Consider the following 17,635-nt stretch of genomic DNA (forward strand, 5'->3'; position numbering starts at 1 on the left):
AAACACAGACATTCTTGTTTCTTCTCATGCTGGGATAATTAGCCATGGGTTTGCTGTAAGGAGCTGAGAGCAGGAAGCTTCCTCACTGCCAGCAGCTTCTGACAGAGTCTGGATTGTTTGTCGGTGCAGTGGGTGGCCGAGCAGGTCACTGTGGAGGAAAATATCGAGCTCAGCAGCAGCAGCCAAACAACACAGGCAGGGGATAAGAGCATATAACCAGACGTACAGTCTGTAGGAGAAAGAGATGCAGACTTATCAGAATGTTTCTGTGTCAGGAACAGTCTGTGTTCATACTGCGGGGTTTCTGTGGGACGTGTGACATGGTTAGTGGTGGCACTTGTGGCCAAAAGGCTGAAGCCAGTAGCAGCAACATGTGGTCCAAATACATGATGCAGACAATATTGCATCAAATCACAGCAATGCTAGAGATGCATCCCAAACACATGACTCAAATTCCATCTTGATTGACGTCTTATACCTCCTAAACAATTGTCTTCTTTGAGCCTGATAGTGTGAATGTCTCTGTCATCTCCTGGTGTTCCAGTTTAAAGAGTGACCCTGTAAACTGGAGACCTTCAGCTGAATGTGTCAGCTAATATCCAGTTTACAACATCTGTTCTAACACAGAAGAAGTCCTGGGGAATGCATCATAGTTTAGTTTGATTTAACTATGTGTCAAAATGTGCTCATCAGATGAGTATTCCATGATAACCTATAACAGCTTGAGAAGAATGCATCCTGCTGAAAGTCCTCCAGCCTTGTTTTTCTTTTGAGCTGAAAGACTGGTGGGTACTGTCATGTAAAGTTATTTAAATAACGATAGCCTGTTTCGAAAAGCAAGACTTTACACACACAGACAGTTTTTTTTGTTGTGAGCTGTCAATAAAGTTTCTGCAGCTGAGCCACTGAGACAATTTAAGCCCTGTTTCCATCAAATGGTCTAGTATGGAACCATAGACTGTAAAAAAATGGACGTCATCTTGCTTAGCTCAAAGTGAGGTCGCCAGGAAAACTGCTCCCCCTTGTGACTGGCTGCAGTATGAGTCAAAAAATGCAGCTCTCCTGTCATTCCAGATGAGCTGTGGTCAAACTTAAAAAAATTAGTACACCTCCTAGAAATGCTTCTCACGTCTGTTTGTTGTGGTGATTTGAAGATACCATTTGGCTGCCTTGTATTCAAGTCCTCTTTTTTCTGAAAAGTTTCATTTTCAGTAGCTATAAGAGGTTAAAAACGAGGTTTATGTCATGTTTAACGATAATTGACAGTTGCCGTTCTTGTGTATTTTTTTCGGGGACTGTAAAATATGTTCGGAGGTAGAGTCAGGAAGCGGTTAGACTCTTGAAAGAAAAAATATACATACTTTTGTCACCCAGCTCCACTCAGATTCTCCCAGAATCCCTCACAGTCTCTCCTGTGCAGGCCCTGACAGAGGAATTTTGGCCTCAAAACCATACAATGGTAAATGGCGGAGCCACGCTGTCCACTCTTTATATGGTCTATGATTGGGACAGTTTGGTATGGGTTGGATCACAAAGCTTGATCCTGTTAGCGTCTCTACAGCCAAACTTGCCCTTCTTGGTGGGCAGCATGTAAGCTGGATGCCGGTAGCTGCGCCAGCTACACAATAGCGTGACAGTATAATAGTGCGACACAGTGTACCTCGCTGATAAATCCGTCAAAGAAGCAAACACAGAGCAAAGAGCAACGGTGGAAGACATCCAGCTATTGTCTTCTTTGTGGTGGCATGAAGCCCTTTGTTACAAAGTGCAAGCAAGCTTTGTTTCAGAGAAGAAGAAGTACAGCAGCTGCTGTCACAAAGTATAAGTGACGACTCTTTCCACCAATCAATGGACTGCATTGTTTCTGGGTCCACCTTCTGGGGTCAGATCAGTATGTTTGGCATCCTAAAAGAATGGTGCCAAAAAGTGGAACAGTACAGGTCAGTCAATTTGGGGACCTATCCTGATTTTAGTCAAAGGAAATGCCACAAAATGTGTGCTGTACCAAGATGAACCAAACTGAACTGCTTTGTTGAAATGGGGCCATAGTTCCTTGGGATCTTTAACAGGAACTATATTGTCCCTGTGTCTATGCATCCTGGTCAAATTGTACTCGAAGTCAACAATAACTTGTGACTGGAGCAGATGCTTGGGATCAACTTTTTCCCCAAAAAATTGTTTAGGTTTGACTCTGAAAACGGTCTATTTTTTAAATAAAACTTTAATTTGATTGGAAAGTTTGATTGAAATAAGTGTGAGTACATAATTCAAAGGTGCAAGCTTTTATTCCTCAGTTCACAGAGTCCAGTATTTGCTCATGTTCTCATATACTCTATTGTTTTGTATATTGAGACACCATCTTCTCTGTTTTTTATTTCGTATGTCCTCACAATGGATTTTATTTAGTTTCTGAAACACTCCAACAGCACTGGACCTGGGCCTCCTCTCTGCGTGAGAACGAGAAGGTCTGCTTTCTTTTCGGTGAGCGTCCGTTGAGGCCATCCAGAAGTTGGCAGCACCCTGAACGCTCTCTCCCGTTTGGTCTCATTTCCACTCTCTGCTCTTGGCTGCCCCACGTGACGAGGCGATGGAAAGGTCTGCGCTGCACAAACTCTTGAGAGTGTCAGAGTCTGTCGAAGTGAAAGGAAACAAGCGCCGCTCGTACGTCTCTGGCACTCCGAGAGGCTCCACTTACTGTGGGGAGATTTTCTTCACTGCACGTGATGAATCCAAGGAGGATCAGTTGTCCCACTCTCAGGGAGTGAGGAGGAGGCCGACTGACTGCTGCTACCAAAACAGTTTTACTCTCCGTTTGAGGGGGAAGATCAAAGGGAGAAGAAGAGGAGCAGACTTCCCTCCTGCACACTGAGTAAACGCAGGGAGCTCTATCTCTCTGAAGAGACGATTAGATTGTGCAGGGCTCAGTCATCTGAGTAAACAGGGGTAACTATAGAGAACTGAGAGGAATCTGGAGCTGAGACTGAGGGTTTCTGTCAGGCTGAAGCTGTTTATCAAACAGCTCTGAGACTAGGATTTCATTCATAGTCATATATAGAAAACCTCGATCCGGCTCATTTCTGTTCTACATTAACATGAAGCAATGATAAGCAATACCATGAAACTTCAAGAGCAGCCTGAGCAGCTCCATCCTCATGCTCTAATGCTTTTATAAAACGCTTGGTCATCATGGGAGCATTATCTCTGACAGCATGATTAGAGGTGTGACGTCTCTTTGTGTATTTGTGGCTACTTTAAATGTAAATCAGCAGAAACAGGAAATGTTGGTTTCCTGCCACATGGAGATGATTGGCAAAGGAAGTTATTCTTCACAGGAGCTGTTAACTGTTAGCAGACACACGAGCTATAAACATGTTGGGTTCAAAACGCTGCAGATAAGACGGTTGCAACCAGAAGGCCTCGACAGAACAGTTTATGTGTTTACATTTGTGGATACACAATTTTAGCAAAAAGCTCCCTTTATCACCCAAGTATCACACAGGCCAGGCTGTTTTTATTATCATGGTCTTAAAAGAGTCAGGGATCATGAGCCGAAAGATCATTGTCGGTTCATTCAGGAACCATCAATTTTTTTGGCCCAAATAGATGAAGAGTTACTGTAATGAGGACAGCTTGCACCATGGGAATCCTATAAGGTACCTTATTATCCTAGGTATTGCTATAAAGCTAGTCTCCTCCTCTTTAAGGAGTTGTTTGGATCTTCTCACCAGCCCAATTGGTTGAAGAGTCATTTTAAGGAGCACTTGTAAAATGGGAGCACTCACACTCCAACACACTTTAAAAAGTTTTTAAAAAAAATCCAACAGATTAAACTTTTTCGTGAGGATGTAAAAAATATTAGCTTGCTCCCTGTAAATTTTGTACTTTCATCATTTAAAGTTTCTCAAAACTTGCCAGAAGTTCTCTAAACCAATCTGCGTGATTCATTTTAAAACAAGCCTTGTCTGTATCTTCCAAATGAAGCCCATTTGTTGCTTTGATTTTGCAGTGAATTTGCTGTTTGTTGATCTGTTGGGCAGCAGCAGTGGGAGGAATTTTGGGAATCACTGTGACCATTATATTTGATACTGATTTACAAATGTGTGTAAAGGTTATCAGCCATCCAAGTCATGGTGATTTCAAGACCTAACAACTCTCCTCTTCATTTCTGAAACAGATAGGCGAACAGACCTAGTTCTTATAAGCTTCTAAGGGTTGTCAGTCAGCCTGTATGCCACATGGAGTCGCTCCCAGGGTCGTTTAACCTAGTTCTTGAAAGACATTGGGGCCAGAGGACTCCCAGTGTAGGGGGATCATCAATAATGTTTTACCTAAAAATGCAAAAAACATAGCGAAAAAAAAATCTGCGTGTATGCTGAGGGACTAAAAACACTGTCGTATTCCAGGCCTGGAGTTAGCAATATACCTGTCTTGTTCAGATGCGTCTTTTGGTAGCCCTGTGCTGAAGAAGAGGTGGGCTGATGAACTGGTGCGTATATTGAATGTGTCTTGGCTGATTTCAGAAATGGAGCAACAGATGCACATTTTGTTTGCAGTCAGCTGATTCAGCAATACAAGCATATTGTCACAGCTATTGTTCAGTTTTCAACCGTGGCCACAGGGTTTCGAAGAATTCCACGCTAAAAGCCATTTTCTAAAGTGTCCGTTTTAAGTTCGTGTAGATGAGAGGCTGAAACCCAACTCTTCAGCCCCGAAGTGTGCTGCTTTTAGTAAATCACAATCGCGTCTTTGATGGTGTCATTTCCCTAGTTCCTGAAAGTCATTAGGTTCACGAGACTCCTGGTCTAAGTGTGCAGCTAAGAAGTCAGATGGAGTGTTTGAGAGAGTCGTTGACCTGGTTCTTGAAAGTCCTTGAGGTCACAAGATTCCAAGTGTAAGTGTGTCTTTACCTGCCTGAGCATAGATTTCAAAATATAGTATAGTATAGTATGTGAGAGAAGTGGTGTCTGATTTGTGCTGTGATCTCTTTTCTAGGGGATGTAAAACCCAGATTCTGAAAACAGCTTTAGGACTTTTTGGTTCTTGTGTCAGTGTGTGTAAACATAAACACTTGTTTTTACCCCCCTGTGTATTTCCAGGAATGTATAGAAGTCCAGCCAAATCAAGCCCAGACAGAGCGGTGTCTCTGATTAGTCTGTTAATCAAGCCACAGTCTGTTTCATCTTCTTGTGTGGGTTTCCAAGACCAACATCCATATCTGAGACTGGACTCGCATTTTACTGACTCTCACGTTAGTAGAGTCTGATACATCTTCATCTCTATCCCAGGTTTGAAAGTTTGGGAACCCCTGACCTTAACTCTACCCTGTCAGTAGGGGAGCTCTAAATGTTTCAGATCTTCCATGATGTCCATTCTTTAAAAAAATCTTCATTGCATAAACCTACAATTTTTCTTTTGAATTTTGAGCCTAGTAAAGTTTGATTCCCCTGATGTTGTCACAGGATGATGTCAGGTTACCCACTGACCTCTAAGCATCATCTACTGGGTACCAGTGGCAACACAAATTCAGCAACAGGAAGTTGGGTTTCCACTGCGTCCTTTTCAGATGACAAAGTCTAGGCAAGGCAGAGCTAACGTGCATTCATGTCTCGTGAGCATCTGCTACAGATTTCTTCACTCTCTCCAATGCCTTTTGAGGCAGATTCCCCCCTCTGTGAGTTAGCAGAGATATTTTGTTGACTCTTTTTGTTAAAATGATGGTTCTGTTTTGCGCTCAATTTGTGGCCTGTCAGCTAAGGAATGATAAAAGCATACATATTCAATGATCTGTGTTGTTCCAGAAATAAATCAGGTTGTGAAAATGTTTTCAGTTGTTTTTTTGTGTTTAGAGCTCTTGGAGGGAAGATTTGTGTATCTTCTTGGTGGAGACAATCTTGGAGTAACTATGATAAATCATAGGGCTTGAAACCTTTTTGTTTCACTTGTGGCTCTGTGTGACACTCTCACCATTAGTCTAGGAGAGATATTTATTAATAACTGAGATCAATGTTTGGTTGTTGTCCTCACTTTAAAATAAGAACAGTTTGTTCCAGAAAGAGCACATGGAGTGTAGAGGGCAACAGCTAGGATCACTGCCAGCAGGAACAATAGTCACTTTGTGGTTCTGGTTTAGCCTCCCTGTGTTTCTATGGTCACCTCCTGCAGCTCCTGTTTGTGGGCATTCCTGAAATTCTGCAGGTCTAAAGTTGACACGGTACGACATTGAGAATGCACAAGAGTTAGGTTGATATCACAATTAACAAGAATACTTAAATTGGAATAATAACTGAAAAAGTTTAGTCTTGAGAAAGTAACCCCTTTGTTTCTTTAGATAAAAGGTTATAAAAGTCTTTTAATGATGCAGTTCTGACAATATAATAACAATACATGACATCGTACAGTATGGTATAATGAGACACACCATGATACAGTCAGGAATTAAAGGATACAATCTGAAGCAATATAATACAACATGTTACAATACATCGAAATACAAAATTATACCATGTGATACAATTTGTTACATGTGATACTACAAGACATAAAAAAGTGTACTGTGATGTAATAGGCAACAACAAAAATGTCAATAATTGATCTAATATGACACGGTACTTGTGATACGATACACCACGAACCACGATGTATACCACAATGGTTACGATACGTGTTGATAGGAAATTGTGTTATATGGTGTTAATGGAAATATTATGAGATGATATTTGTGATATTACAATGTGATACAGTATGATCTGATATGTGTGTTAGATATGATTCAATGTTTCATTATACAAAAAGACATAAAACAGTGTTACGTGATAAAATAAGGCGGTGATACGATACTGCAATAGATAGATATGAGTGATATGATACAGTCTGATGCAATAAGAAACATCTGGTGCAATACTTTGTTGCTAGTACAACACAATATGATGTGACGTTATCTGAAACAATACAAAATGATACGATAGAACAATTTAAAACAATACATTGTTGTGATAAAATACATTGATCATTGTGATACAGCATGATACGATACGTAGGATAGATATGATTTGATATAGTGCCATGCGATACAAAAGGCTATAAAGCAATGTGAGATGTTACAATACAGTGCAATTTGATACAGTTTGTTACAGTGCGGTGTGATGTACAATGAGAAGGTGTGATAGGTTGCAGTACAAGAGAGTATAAGACACATGATACAATACATTGTACAGTACAAACTAGTTTCATACTATTTGATGCTTGTTAATTTATCTTTAAACTGACCGTGCATTTGAGACGTCATTAGTTAGCTTAAGGTATGAAATAATATGGTATGATTTACTTTAGTTCATAATATAAAGTGCTTAAAAAAATTGTAAGACCACCTGTCTCAAAAAACGTGGAAACCAGCACCCAGTATCATGATGTGCTCCGACACTTACTCTTTCTTTTTTCAGATTTCCCTACATTTCACAATTTTGAACAAAAGTAAGGAGTTTCAAACTGATTTCAGTTTTTATTCCCAAATTTGAGCCTGCACACTAAAATTCAGAAGAATTAATCAAGAAAAACAATACAACCATTATAATAAATTTTTCTGTGTAATAGTAACGTAAATAATTTTTGACAATCAAAAAAATATATATATTAGCTTTAGCTTTTCTACTTTTTGTAAACACTAAATAAATAGATAGATAAATAAAAGTAAAAAAAAAAAAAACATTACAGAAACATCTAGAGCATCATAGAAAAATATTCTGGTAATCGGCAAGTCACTGTTAATTTGGGAAGTGGTGGTAAATGTATTGCACTGGGTGTTGATCTAATAAATTTGTTTAGCACTGTTTGTTTATAAAATATGTCACCATACTATACTGCTAAATGAATCTTAAACTTTTACCCCTCAAAACAGTTTTATAAATGTACCAACTTTTTGTCTGTGATGACTTTTATCTCTACACAAACAAGACATCATGACTTTTATTCCTGTGGTCAGAGAGACTGAAGTGTATTATATCATAACAAGGAAATATCAGCCTGGCACTGAATATCAGTCGCACACACATATCCAGAACACACTGTGCAGCTTTCCTCTCAGCTGCTGGTTGCATGTTTGATATCTTCCTTGTGCACTTCCTGTATGATTGTTTGGCTGTCAGTCTTTTGTGTGTGGGGAAAGAGAATGCATGGCCTTAAAAGGAACTCTCTCCTGCGGATGTCATTCTGTTGATTTTTAAATAGCAAAACAGCTAGATGTGTTTATTATTCATTTTGCTGATGCTCTTCCTGCCTCCTGCCTTGGCTTTTCATGTATGCACTTAAAGGAGAATAGAGGTGTGCTCTCTCCCAACCTCAGGCTTTGTCGTTTCATGTACTCATTAAAGCTGCTTTGACCACTTCCTGTGCTATGTGAACAAAGCCTGAAAAACCAGCAGGTTTACGAGAACCCAAGAGGAAGGGACATGAAGGGAACAATGCCAACAGTGTAAACATCTTGTTCAGCTAAATATTATGAATGCTGAACATCTTTAGTGGCATTAATATCAGACAGGCTTCACTGGAAGCTCATAAAACAAGGTCAGGGCCTTATATGGGAGCATAGTCACAGTTAACTGGGTTTCTACTGACAGTAAAAAACAAAACACTTACAGGATATAGATTAACAAAACTGACACATCACATTTTCCTGTGTGATGACAACCCCACGCAGAGTTTCATGTGTTGGTGTTTCAGCAAGTGTTCACATTCCTGACAGCTGATTCAGACACAAAGACTGATACACAGTGTATCATATCTGTAATGAGCTGTGTTTAATCCTGACAGCAGTGAAACACTGCTACCTCAGGCGTGTAACCAGCTGAACTCCTGGGAAATTATTACACCGATGACTGCTGCAGTGAAGTCTCTTTTTACATTTCTTAACAAGAGGGAACCAGTTATTTTATGAATATATCTCTTTAACAGGAAAACAATAAAACCTTACAAAATATACTGTTCCCATTTTTATAACTTAAAGAACCACAAATAGTTTAACAGAATATCAATCTATTCATTGTTTTTATTTTTTCATGTTTACTCATATATGATCAAATATAAATGTTTTAGATAAAAGAGGACTGAATTCCATCTGAACTGAAGTATGCAGAGCTGCATAAGTGCAAGGTCGAAAAAATTTGGAGTGATGCGTCAATCCACACACACAAATTAAAAAAATTGCACACCTTTTCATCTGTGCAGATTCTCAAAAGGCGATTTATGCAAACAGATTCTTACTCCATGCATACTGGTTTACAATTTGGATGCACGAGTTGGTTTTAAAAGATTTGCAAAACCAGGAGCAAATCCACAGATTTTGATTGTAGTATTTGTCATCCATGTGCACAAATTTGGAGTCTGCCCCAACCAGGGATGGGAACCAAATTGAGGTAATTTTATCGGTACTGGCTGAATTACCAATGTTTTACTGAGTACCAGTTCTGTGTTTCGATACCTAAACACATCCTTGTGACTGTGAGGGAGTGGAAGAGAAGACAATTTTCTGTGATGTGCATGAACACAGCATTGCAAGTTTATATATTGAGAAATAAATATGTTGAATTAAAAAACTTTGAGATTTTATAAGTAAACAAATTTATATTTATTACCACATTAACACACTCAAAAGTACCAAAAATTGGTACTGTTGAGTTACAATGTCCGGCAAGAAGACACATTCCCAATAATCCATACATGATGAGATAATTATATTCATATTTTATTTTGTTACGGCAGTGAAAATGTAAATGTAGAGTAAAGGTAACATTTTTTTCTTTTGAATAAAGCAAAGTACAAGTGAAAGTTGCCATAAATCTCGAAACTCGAGTAAAGTTTAGAGCCTCCAAAAATCGAATTAAGTATGTGACAAATTACTTTCACGTCCTTCCTTTACACCTCTGGTGAAAAGTGCCCATCCCTGGTCCCAACAGATTATATGTCCATATGCAAATGGATTTTAAGCAGCGCAGACAGACTGTAAACCATCTTCACAGACCAACACATAGTTCTTTTTCGAAGGCCTGGCTCCTTGGGGTCTCTGTATTAGTATAACTCCAATTAAGTGTACTCTTTAAAACATCTGTGTCTATTTTCCTAGTTTAACATTTTATAATAATTGTTTTCTGAACTGACTTTAAAAACTTTAACCTCTGGCACTTTCATTCTTTTTCTTGCCCACCCTTTGTGCACCCATTGTCTCATTTCTTGTAACTTTACCACTGATCAGAACCATCACAGGAACACCAAAAGTGTAACGTAGATATTATATAACAGCCAATGTTCCCTTCAATTCATCAGCTGGTCTCCATCTTTCATCTACTTTCACCTGTTTGTCTTATGCCTGTTGTTTAATAGATCACACGTTTGCATTACAGCATCTTACAGCTGGCAGAGATGTGAGTTACATCATCTGTATGATGAAACAAGAGACAAACAAAAGCAAACAGACCCAAACAACAACAGAAGAGAAGGACCGAACACATGGATCCTCCTTTCCTGGAGGATTCTTGTTAGAGTTCAAATTAGGATCATTTCAGTGTCTGTGAAGCTGTTTGCACCAAATAAACTTCCCCAATGCTGAACCAGTCCATAACCCATAGATAAAAGCAGTTTCATTCAGCATGGTTTTGATTTAGCTTCTCTGATCTCTGCTGTGTTGCATGTCAACAGTTATTGCAGAGATATAATCTATGCGGAAGTGCTTAAGAGTACAGGCTTAAGTTTGAGGTTTCTGTGTGTCAAACTGTTGAAGCACTCCTGATTGAAGCTTCTCCATCATTTCCTGTCTAGTGGTGAAGTGAGAGCCACCAGAAACAGATGAACAGGATCCACCCTCTTCTTAGAAAGCCTGGTTGTCTGAAATGCACAAGGCCCATTAGTCCAAAAATTAGAAGGCCCATTAGTCAGAAAGCTGTTAGTCAGAAGATTAGTTTGGGTTTGGCTGATTTTGTTAAACCCAAACTAATTTTCTGACTAACAGATGTTCTGACAAATGGGTCTTGTTACTAATGGGCTTTCTGACTAACAGGCCTTCTGACTAGCAAGCTTTCTGATCAATGTGCCTTCTGACAGATGGGCCTACTTACTTATGGGCCTCCTGACTGATGGGGCTTTTGACTGGTAGGTTGTCTAAATGCCTGACCAATGGAATGACCGGCTAACAGCCGTTCTGGCTAATGGGCTTTTTGACTAAAAGACTTTCCATCTAATGGGCTTTCTGACCAACCAGCCCTCTGACCAACAGGGCTTCTGTTTAATGCGCCATCTGTTTTTCTGACTAATGGGCCTTCTGACCAATGCACCTTTTTACTAATGGGCCCTCTGACTAACAGGCTTTCTGACTAATGGGCCTTCTGACCAATGCACCTTTTTACTAATGGGCCCTCTGACTAACAGGCTTTCTGACTAATGTAGCTTCTGACCAATGGGCTATCTGATTTTCTGACTAACCAGCCTTCTGAACAATGAACAGGTGCTACCCTGGAGCCTTCAGTGTTAGTTCCCAGATGTTATTTGCCTACCGTGGTCATACCATTTAGTTCTGTGCCATGTTTCAGAATCCTTTACAGTAAATACCTGCATGGTTGAATATTAATGTCAATGCTTTTGTTGCTTTGAATCAGAAAAAATAAAAAGTAAATGTCTGATAATTGAAGGAATCAAAGAGGAATAACAAAAATTTAGAGGAATTTCTTAACAGGTTGTTCTTTTGGATGTAGATCCAGTGTCTGAGTTTATAGCCTCCCTGTGGCTATCTCTGGCCAGGTCTCTAGCTGCCTGGAGGTCCATCCACTGCATGTAAATTCCAGGAACCAGGAGTCTATATGAGCTCCATATTGCTCTTTATTGGCAGTAAATCCTTTAACAGTCCTCCCAGGCAGACCTCTGCTCTAGCTGATCCTTCATGCTATTTTGGAGGGGAAATAAAACGGTGGACTGACAGTTATATGCAGCATGCTTTGAAAATGCTGCTGAAGATTCTACTGTGGATTCTGCTGAGGTTGAGAAGTTGGGGAATGTGATGGGTTGGGTGTAACTGAGGCATGCGGCGGCATGTGTCGTATTATTGAGACTGCCAAGCAAACATGGAACACAAACTGTCAAATTAAATTATATTCATTAGGAAATAATCTGGAGTATTTGGCCTACATTTGAAGCCAGCGGGGTTTATGAAAGAGGTTCAGTGATAACCTCTTCTGGGTCCCATTCATATTGGCGGTATTAAGTGGGGCAGGGGCATGTTTACCATTGTGCTGCATCATCTCTTCTTTTGAAAACAGGCTCTGAACACTTGGAAATGTTCTGAAGTTACAAAAGTTTAAAGTTGTTGCATTATTGCCTTTATAACACAGTCTCAAAAGTTGAGGGTCTCTTTTGCCAGATTTTTTGTTCATGATGCATCAGATTTTCTAAATGGGTAACGAGTCAGGACTGCAAGCAGGCCAGTATAGCACCTGGATTCTTCTACTTTGAATCAATGCTGTGGTTTGAGTGTGGTTTGAAAGAATTGTCTAGATGGCAGCATGTCTCTCCAAATACTACATTTATTATTCTGCATGATTGGAGTCTTCTGAGATATGTGAGCATCCGGCTTTGGACACTAATGCATCCCTATGACATCATTGATGCTGGCATTTGAACTGTGTACTGATAACATGCTTAATGGTTGGGCCATTGCAGACCACAAAAAAAGAAAGTTGTTGCACATACACAGGACAGTTTTCTACTCTCCTTCCATCCATCCTAAACGGACTTTGACCCAAGGTGGTTAGAAGCATATCTAGATTTTATTTAGGAACATTTTTTTCTTTACATGGTGCAGCTTTAACCTGCATTTGTGCACATAGACAATGGTTTTCAGAAGTGATTCTCAGCCCATGCAGTGATTTCCACTACAGAGTCATACCTGCTTTCAAAGCAGTGTTGCCTGAGGTAGGAGAAGACCTCAATCATTGTTTGGTGCATCTTTTTTAAAGACTTCTCCAGATTCTGTCAATCTTGTAATGATATGACATACATTTGGTTGCTTTTTGTGTACACAAAACTGTAATTTTAGCCATATTTCATGTTGGCTACAAACAACACCATGGGGAAAGGTTAGAAAGTGGGGAACACAAACATAAACAAGAGAGGAATCTCACATTTGGGTATGATTTTGAATTCTTAAACTGGGTGTTACAGCTGATATTGGAAAGTGTGACGTCCGGGGGCACCAGTATGCCCTACTGGTTAGGTTGTGCAACATAAGGCTAGCCACTAAGCAGCCAACCCAGGTTCACGTCTAGCCTGCTGCTCCTGCAATAAAACATTTTTAGTTTTCCATTCTTAGGGGTAAGACCCAAGAGTTTTTTGGATTGGTGTTGGCCAAAACCATCTAACTACTTTGTAGTTGCAAGTGCTTTTGAAGATGTGAAGTGGCTCACGATGAAAACAAGTGTCAAACGGTGTCATAGCCAATTATTCACCTGCAACTATTTTTTGTCATGTATTTCTTGTTGACAGTGTTGACTCATCATTTCCATTAATGGACAGTAAATCATTCAAATCAATTCAAAGTCAATATTAGGTTCTAAAGAGAAGCTGTATGCATTTTAAGTTCTTCGCCCCCTCCACGCCCTGCTCTGACAATCTTTTTCCTCTCACCTACAGTGCCCTCACTGTTCTCTCTCTACAAGCACTATTTTAATGAGGAGCTGTGTTTTCCACGTGTTAAACATTTCAAAGCCACAGTAGTGAGGCCGATCAAAGCCAGCCTATGGTCACATGACTCCCCTCTCCCTCCAATCCCTCACCTCCGGCTTGTTGCCCCAAGAGGAAGATGTTTTGGTCAGGCGCTGAGACCTTTCTCTCTCCTTGTTTTCCAGTGGCTGCAGCCTGATCCCACGTTGATGAGACAATGATGATGACACCTACTCGCCCTGCTGCCGTCTTTTGAACGTAAAGTCCTGGCTTTCCTGAAGAATCTGCCCGGCCGGGGCTTCTCTATCCTTGTCTTTGAACGTGCAGCAGGTTCCCATTAGCAAGACTTTGGTGGGGGGGAATGAGCTCTCAACTTTATGAGGCCCTCTTCTCATCCTATTGTTTTAAATTTGAAGATGAAAATGGGTACAATTTAGGAGATGCAGAGATGGAACAGATGCATGGAAATCCTCAAGCCTGAAGAGGTTTAAACCCTGCCAGGTGGGGGAAAGGACGGGAAGAATTTATTACTCAAAGAGGAATAGAGGGAGGATCTGAACTGTTTGGCTGTTACAGTCCCGGATGATCTCCTCCAGTCCACACTTCATAAATTCTCAGAGATAATAAAGTATTCAAACCAGCATCTTTCATCTTTAAGTCCATGAAATGTCTTTTTATCAAGAAATATGTGAATATGGCTATCTTCATCTTTCTGGTACTACCACAAAAAGCATTCAGCTTTTGCATGCTGCTTCGGCCCTTCATAGGAGATAACAATGAGAGAAAGTCAGCTCTCCTTTGTAGTTGCACAAAGCATCCTCCATAGACAGAGGCGTTCAAGGACAGGCCGTGAATCCTCTCCAAAATACAACAAGCCTTAAGGACAACCGAATTCTCTCCACACATTTCAGAGCGTGAGTTAAAACCACTTCAGAGTTTTCTCAGCCTGGCTGCATATCATGGAGGTTATTCACCTCTCCTCCCACTGCAGTAATCACTATCAATAAGATACTGATGAATAGGCTCCAGATGTTGGATTAAACACTCCCAGCCTTGTCTTTGTGTTTGATTCACATGCACTGGTGCTATTTTGCAACCTTTTCATTGTCATTCCTGTCTTCATCTCCTCCCTGCTGGGACCTGGGTGCCCCTGCTTAGTCACAGCAGCAAATCAGTTGATCAGTCAGATCGATAACACATGGAGTGAGAAGTTCTCTGAAATAACTCTTATGAAATCAGCACATTGTCCTTAACAGTCTAAACAGTCTCATCTGCACAAGGCGAATGTGTTTGCATCTCTCTGCGCGGCTCATTTACTCGCAGTCCCTTTCGCTTACCGTCAGAGTTAGTTTTTGTGAGGGCTGTCTCCTGGACAATAAGCCTCACAGGATGTTATTGAGAAACAGCACCATGCTGTCAGTTTCTCTGTCTGAGATTGCGAAGTGATCAAGTCTGATGAGTTCACTGGCTGTCCCACACTGACTGAATTAAGTAGCTCATCACTGAAACAGTCAGACAGCTGCTTTCAGCTGGATCTCATGCATGGTCTAAATTAGAGACACGAGTTGTCTGACTCTTTATGAGGCTCTGGGAGACCTCAGAGCACAAGGCAGACATGCAAAGTCAAATATGTTTGCTGGTGAGTTTACAGTCCAGAAGCTTTTCTAAGAAATGGTTAGGAACCCTTGACACTTCCATCAACAGTCACCCATGAGTGAAATATGTTACCAAACAATGAGCCCTTAAAGCAGCAGCCCTCATCTGCATAACGCTTCACCAATCCACAATCAAATCACTCAAAAATCCACCTCATCTAAAATGTTTCCTTACAGCATCCTGTCGATATGCAGAAAACGAGTGTTGTGAGACGTCAAGAAACCTGCTTTGCAATCCTGACTGGAAATAGATGTTTATTTAAAATAGTTGCTGAAGGTTAGCAAAACAGTTTCCATGAGCTGCAAAGAGAGGAGCCTGTGCGTGTGAGTCAGCGTGTGAGGGGGGATTTACCTGCCTGACACTCAGCCTGCAGAGGACAGACCTGATAGTGTGTGAGGGAGGTTACTGCTGAATAACATCTCACAGACATCTCCCTCTGCTCTTTTGAATAATGAGGCCTTCATACAAACATGAAGTAACTCTAAGGGAGTAGAAATTTACCCCTGGAAATAAAATGCCTCTCAAGTGGACTCAGATACCTCTCTGGATGGGATACATAGATTGTCCTGTAAGGGAGGTGTCATCAGCATACAGTGTAAGCCACAAACAGAGACAACCTTAATGTCCTTTTCCAGATCTTCAAACTTTTAACAGCCAAAGTGTCTTTTGAATAATTGTTTGATGTGTCCTTATCAGGATGGCCATACACTAGATTTCATAAACATTCAAGGCCAGCATCAAAGCCAGAAAGATGCCGAAATTTAATTTAACTTGTGCTTTGACAACCAGCTCCAAAGATTGTTGTAACTACCTTTGTACTTACCATAAGGCTTCAGTGACACACCAGGCTGTGATTAACACTAAACAGATATTCTGCTCACCTTCTGGACACTAAACTACAAACTGAGTACGCAAAGTTTGACTTTTGTCATGTTTCAAACCATAGTGCTACACAGCTACAAATAAATACATTACCTTGCCACTTTGCATCCTGGGAAAGGATAATGTGGCAGTGTTATAAAGGAGAACAAACGCTCTCCTTGGCAAGAGCCAAGTCTTTGCCAGCCGCAGTGGGTGATGATGATCATGATGAGTCTTTGTCCTTGGAAAAACATTTTCAATTTGAGTCAGAGGTTTCACTGCAGTCAACACAGAATGGATAGTCCTCACAGTCAACCTTTAAATTAGACCTGATGGAGATTCTGTGACTTTTGTAGCCACCCTTTAGTGAGCACTCAAGAATCTCCACTTAACCTGATGGGCATGTGTTTTTGGATCATGGGAAGAAGCTAGAGTACCCAGAGAGAACCCACAGCCCCCGTAAGCATAAGGAGAACATGCTAACTCCGCACGGAAAAGCCCACCTGGTGATTTGACCTGGTGACTTTCTTGCTGTGACACAACAGCACTAACCACTGTCCCACCATGCAGCCAACCACAAGGTTTTACAACATTATTATTAAACCCATGCAGTGCTTGCTGCAAAATAACATTCCTTACACCTGTTTTCCTTATTCAGGTCAAAGCCTGATTCACAAACCTGGCCTCGGACCAAAAATTTGACGGTAGCAACATTTGCTGATGTGTAAGACTTATGTAAAAGGATCAGTGGGTTACAGTTTGACCAACCAGATCTAAAGCAGACTGGGTCAGAAAGATACCCCTACTAGTTCCTAACTGATCAAACTTTACACTTTGTTGGGGTGTGTCCACCATAGACGGTTCAATTAATGGGTGTAGTCACCCTGATGTCACCCGTCTGCTTCTGAAACAGATTTTCGAGCAAATCAGCTGGTGTGGCCATGCTGGAAGTAACATGGGCTTTGAGTCTCCACACCAACAGCTCATATTTTTAGACCTTGGGTTGCCGCTTGGTGTCAACTCTAAAAAGGAATGGTAAGAGGATCCAAAAATCCACAGCTTTGTGGTTAAGACCTTATGTCAGAACTTTATTTTATCCAGGACCCCTTTAAACAGCTTTGCGATCCACTTTTGGGTGTTGAACCACCAGTTGAGAACCAAATCCCCTGTGCATCCGAGGAAAGTAATTTTGCAATGTTCCTCAAATGGTTCTTGGCCCAAGGAAAAGTTCCTGTTGTGGAAATTGGCTGTAATTCCAGGTTGAATTTAAAGAGTACCTGGCCCTTTCTGAGGTATGAGGATATTTGGTTGGTTATGTCTCTTTAGATTTGGGCCACAGTACTTCCATTGTGAAAAGCAGAGAGGAAAAAATAGTGAGTCAGCAGTGAGAGCTGGAAGTCAGCATGAGATAAAACAGATGATT

The 17,635-nt window shown here is 40.7% G+C and overlaps 1 long non-coding RNA gene across 1 annotated transcript in view; it reads left to right on the forward strand.

Moving 5' to 3' along the window:
• Positions 1 to 14,332, forward strand: part of LOC141801783 (uncharacterized) — a 92,557-nt gene extending 78,225 nt beyond the window's left edge. The window contains exon 3 of the long non-coding RNA XR_012599436.1: positions 13,881 to 14,332. This is a non-coding gene — a long non-coding RNA (uncharacterized LOC141801783). The remainder of the gene's footprint in view (positions 1 to 13,880) is intronic.
• Positions 14,333 to 17,635: the final 3,303 nt, after the last annotated feature.

Source organism: Halichoeres trimaculatus, unplaced genomic scaffold, assembly GCF_033239565.1.
Source record: "Halichoeres trimaculatus isolate MK-OKI-2021-1 unplaced genomic scaffold, fHalTri1.1 fHalTri1_scaffold_13, whole genome shotgun sequence".
Classification (NCBI taxonomy): Eukaryota; Metazoa; Chordata; class Actinopteri; order Labriformes; family Labridae; genus Halichoeres; species Halichoeres trimaculatus.